We start from the raw sequence: 6,000 nt of genomic DNA on the forward strand, positions 1-6,000 counted from the left end.
TGGGGATTGGATATCTGATCAATTCTAAAACTTTGTTTAATGATTTATAATAGATAACTAATCATGGAATGCCATGTTCAAGTTCTGCATTTTTATTAACATATAAAGCAGAATAAGACCAAAGTGACTTATTTTTACTAATAATATTATTTTTTAATAATTTATTAATTTCTGTTTTACACATTTCTACTAATTCATTGTTCATTTGAATTGGTCTGGATTTAGTGAGGATTAGTCTTTCATTAAAAATTTTAATACAAGGGAGTGTGATGACATGTTTTTTCCTATGCCATAAAGCACTAGGTGGAGTAGACAGACTGTAGTTTCTAAATGTTTTTTAAATTATTCAATTTCAGAAACAAGAATTGGATTAGCTAACTGAGTTTCAATTCGTTTGTATTTTACTTCTTCTTTGAGAAACTTGAGTTGTTTTGTTAATCGGTTAATCGATTAATCGATTGGGATATGGAATATTCTTTTAGTAGATTTAATTCTTTTATTTTGGGAGAAGTTAAAATTTTAAAAGTTACTGTTTGACCAAAAGCTTGGGTTGTTATACCATAATTAGTAGTAGTGAATGGGTATAATAGGAAAATGAATGGAGTTCCTAAAATGACGTTGTCTGTTATGTTTCTTACTAAGATAAATTATGTTTTAAAACAAACATTGTTTTGACAAATATGTACATTGGGTAATTTATATTTAATATGCATTTGACTTCCATTAACAGAACTTAGTTGTTCACTAGTTTTATGATAATGTTTTGTGGGGATTAAACCTTCTTGAATACAATTTAAATCGACGTCTGTGTCAATCAGGGCTATGACTTCAATTTCAAAATCATTAATAACTAGTTTGACTTTGAATGTCATTTTTGAATATTAATTCTACTGATTATGTTTAAACGATTACTATCTTGATTCCTATCATGATGATCATTGTCACTGTGAGTTTTATTGGATTGATTATCAAAGATGAGACAGTTGGGATTATAACTAAAACTAGATTCATACGAATTAGTATCATTATTGTGAAAATCATTAAGACTTTTTAATATTGCTAATTCATCTTCTAATGATTTGTTTTTTTATTTTTAATTATTGAATGGTTAATTTAATTTGATTAATTTCATTTTGTAAATATTGTAAAGTTACTTCTTTTTGCTTATTTTTCCAGAATCTTTCTAAAGTAGTTGTTAAACTAATAATTGGTTTATCGTGATGAGGTTTTTTTTTATCTTTATTAATTAATAGAGATTTTAATTTATTGGTGTATTTTCTTTTTAATTCAGGATTATCTAGTTTACTAATTAATTCAATTAGTGAATCCTCTTCTTGTTGGGATTTACTAAGGACATTGACTTATTTACAATAAGTATCATTACATCCTAATTCAATTTGATCATTACCAGTATGATCACTAGGAGAATCAAAAGTGTCACGGGAAAGGTCATGATTACTAGTTTCCCTAGATGAAGAACTAGATGGAAGAGGAGATTGATTGCTGATTTTGAATATTTTAAATATTTGATGTTGATTTTCTTTAGTGATTTGTAATTGATTAGGTTTATTTTTTAATTTTTCTTTAAGTTTGCATTTATTAAAATAATGACCCTTTTTACCACAATTATAGCAAGCAACATTCTAAACCAAGTTACACTTCTGCCCTTGTTTCAGATCCCTTTGCTTGTCAGTCAATTACTCTAATGCCTCCTAGTCATCCATCCAGATCTACCCTAAGAACAAACAATGTTCTTAAACAATCATTCAACTTTTTTTCTTATAAAGAATCACTCCATAAAAACATTCACAATGTCCTTAATTTAGTAAGCTCATATTTATCTGCTAGATGACATTTCATTCCCTTCCATCCAGACAAGTCAATCACTTTTTACAAAGATATTCTATTCCATCACAAATCCATAGTCATTAAACCCATTTATGATAGAGTCAATACCAGTAAAATCATCTACCACTCCTTATACATACACAACGTTTGTGTCCCTTAATGAATAGGGTCTCCCTTTCTTACTTCAAGATCTTCCAAATCATAAGATACAATACAGTTATTATGATTACATTGATGCCTGGTTCAAAATCCTTTTACACCAAAATGAGTCATTCAGTCACTCTTGGTTTTTCTCTTTTGATCATAAGTTCAAGTCAGAGTTCCCTTCCTGGTTTCTGAGATGGTGGTCTCAACATGATGCCATCCCAGATATTGTCCCTCTTGAACTAATAACCCAAGTTACTTATTTCTCTTCAGTTTATAAATTGAGTCAACATAAAAGTCAATTTCCTATATTGCTCCATTTTATGTCCAAATATAAGGTCATTTGGATATTTAAATGGCAATACCATCTTTCTGAAAACATAGTCAGTTGGCAACATTTTATTAAATAGTGGGATGCATTCAAAACCCATCGCATTGTTGAACAAGTCCAGCAAGAATTTCCAGTTAACATTCATGCTCTTACTCCCGCACTGGTCAAGTCCTCTCAACAGAACCCAACTACTTCAGTCACTCAAGGAAGTCCTCTTCCTTTTACAACAATCAGACTTGGAAGCCCAATACCCAGCACTAAACCTTCCAAATCCAAGTCATCCAAGTCCAAGCCCAAAGCAAAGCCCAAGTCCAAGACCAATAATGAAGAATTAATTCAGATTGTAAAATTACTACTGGCCTAAACGAAGTCACAAGATGAAGAAAATGCTCCAGATGAATCAGCCTTATTAGAAGCCTCTACTAGTCATGATCCATATGGTCCACAATTTCAAGATGCTCAGGACCCATATGCCTATAATAGTCATTGGATTCCATATATACATTAGCTCCAATCAATACTCTTACTTTGAGAAAAATTGCTGATAGATATATTGATTCCCTATTAGTCAACTATGCAAACACGTCTCTCCACCGAAAGTAAATGAACAGCAAAAAAAGTCATTATTGACTATTCACTATTCAATCAAAGACAAGTCCAAAACAGTTAAAAGCAAAGACAACTTTCAGTCAATCACCGAAAGCAGCAGACAGCACCCATATGCCTCCATGAGCTACTTTTTGGTCAGATTCCCAATTCACAAGCATCACAGTCATCTACTTCGCCTATAAAAGAGTCTTCCCAGTCAAGAAGAAGGCAGAAAGAAGAAAACTACCTCTCTCACCCTCTTTGTAACCATAAAATTTTAAGTTATTTTGAAATTGTATTTTAAAGTTATGTATTTTGGAGCTATGCTTCCCAATTTCTAATAAATAATTGTAAGTTTTATTTTGCATTCAATAAAATAATATTTTTATTGAGTTTAATAACTAAAATATTATTTTTTTAATCAATTTTAGTTAACGAAAATAGGCAAATTTTTATATTGAAAATAAATCAAAATTTTTAATATTTAAATTGATAAAATTATAAATTTATGATTTATTTTGTGATAATGATCAAATCTTAAGGTTTATTTTAATTTTTTTTTTATTTTTGTAACTGTCTCTAAAAATTGTCACGTACGTAAAATTTTGATGTAATCCTTCTAGTATTTATGTTAAATTTAATGCAAGTAATCTCAGATTTGCTATTATGTTGTGCTTTTGAGAATCTTATGGTGTGCACATTTTTAAGGGGTACATATCACATGCATTCTATTACAAAAAATGTATAATTTTATTATAAAAGTTTATAAAGTCAATCAAAAAATGGGTAAGTTTGTCACAAATTAGCGTAATAAAATATCAAAATTTTGTAATTAATGTTGTAAAAGTTGATGGTTTAGTTACAATATATAATATATATATATATATATATTTGCAAATTTATGATTAGATTACGCATTTTTTTTGTTGTTGATGTTATGAATTTTTTTGATAAATTTACACATTTTGTAGTATGGTGAATTGTATAGCATTTTCCTTATGTTTTACCTACAAAATAATTAGTTTTGACAATCTAGTTGTATAATTTTAGTTTTGGTAAATTACACTCACCCCTAATGAGATTTAAAAAATAATACAAGTAGTTTATATTTTTTTACATAATTAAACTAGTTTACATTAAAGTTTTAATTCACATAATAATTAAGTAATTTTTTTTATCAATAATTCAATTATCGTTTTTCTACTAACATATATATTAATTTTTGTTTATTTAAATATATACGCACTACCTTTGCTTTAATATTACTAAAATAAAAATAAATATAATTATATTAAAATATGAAATTAATTGCATTTTTCTTAAACCTTTGGGAAGGTGAGTGTAATTTACCATAATTTGTTAGGTGAGTGTAATTTACCACAATTTTTTTTAGCACACCTATATATATACACACATGCTAAAAATTACACCTTATAATTTGCAATTGGGACCCGTCTTTGTAATTTGATATATTTTACCAAATAATTTATGGGTCATTATATCATTTTAACTAATCCCACCACTATAGAAAATTGAAAAGATTATAAATGTTATTTTCTTAGAGACCAATCTACCTTTTTCTTTAATTATTTATATTTTTATATTTTTATATACTTTTCATAATGGAATATTTTTTTATTATAAAAGTGAAATCCTTTTATTTTTTTAAAAGTCGTGTTTTTTTAAATGTATTTTATTTTTTATATATATTTTTTAATTTTTAGATTCATTTTCTTTAAATATAGTTTAATTATAACTGAAAATAAAATGGCATTTAAAAAAAATCTACGTCATTTAAAAATTAAATTCTTTTGTTGATTAATATTATGAAATTTTTTATATTTATTATGATTTTTAAATTCATTTTTCTTACACCATATAATTTAATTATGATTAAATTTAAAAATTATAGTAAAAAAAAGTCCCAAAATGTTATTTTAAAAAATAAAATGCATTCATTTTATGATTAAATGTTTAAAAAAAAAAAGGGAAGACTTATGCATGGGTCCTAATAGATGGACTTATTGTCCAATACGTCTTATAATAATTAATTGTATTTTTTCAAACACTATTAAAAAAAGTCACTAATTATTAATTTTTAGCGATAATTTAAAAATTTTATCAAAAAAAAATGTTACTAATTATAAATTTCAGCAATAGTTTAAAAAAATCGTCACAAAAAAATCTCAATAATTTTTAACTTTCAACGACAATTTTAAAAATTCATCACAGAAAAACGTTATTAATTATAAATTTTAGTAATAATTTACAAAAATTATGACAAAAAAGTTACTAATTTCAATTTTTAACGGCACATACAAAAAATTGTCAAAAAAATTATTTTTAGCGATAATTTTATTAGGAGTTATTTTCAATAAGAGTCGATGAGCATTAAATCCAACTATTATGACATATTGATAATTTATCCTAAAAAAATTTCATTATGAAAATTATATAAAAATAGAGACAATTAGAGAAAGAATAGTTTGGCCTCTAACAATAATACACCATTTACACCATTTTTAATTTCCTCTAATAATGAGGTTAATTAAAATGATTTAATTTATCCTTAATAGGTGTTCTTATGACATTTGTTAATGTAAACCCAAAATCATTAATTTATTAAGTCCCGTATTTTTGGGATTGAGGGAATAAAAAATAAAAGAAAAAAAGGGGGATGCACCAATAAATCCTAAATTAATAACTTATGCACTGTTTAGTCCTAAAAGTTTTCTTATAGACTGAAAAGTCCCATTACAATGTTAATAACATCAGATACAATGTTAATAACATCAGAGTCATGTTACAAACATTGGATTTCAAACATCTAATGTTCATCAAATTTCAATAATGTTTGAAAATATAGGATGAAAAACATCTAATGTTCATCAGATTTCAATAAATTTTGAAATTATAGAATGAAACATCAGATCATTTACATCATTCACATCATGTTGATGTAAAAATAGGACTAAATAGAGTATAAGAAAACTTTTAAGACTAAATGGTTCAACGTTTCAAAAACTAGGAATTATGGGTAAATTTTCCAAGAAAAAATTACAATGACGTTGCACCGTGGGCTGCATTCG

The sequence above is a fragment of the Camellia sinensis genome, chromosome 1, assembly GCF_055761805.1.
Source record: "Camellia sinensis isolate YWXY chromosome 1, ASM5576180v1, whole genome shotgun sequence".
Classification (NCBI taxonomy): domain Eukaryota; kingdom Viridiplantae; phylum Streptophyta; class Magnoliopsida; order Ericales; family Theaceae; genus Camellia; species Camellia sinensis.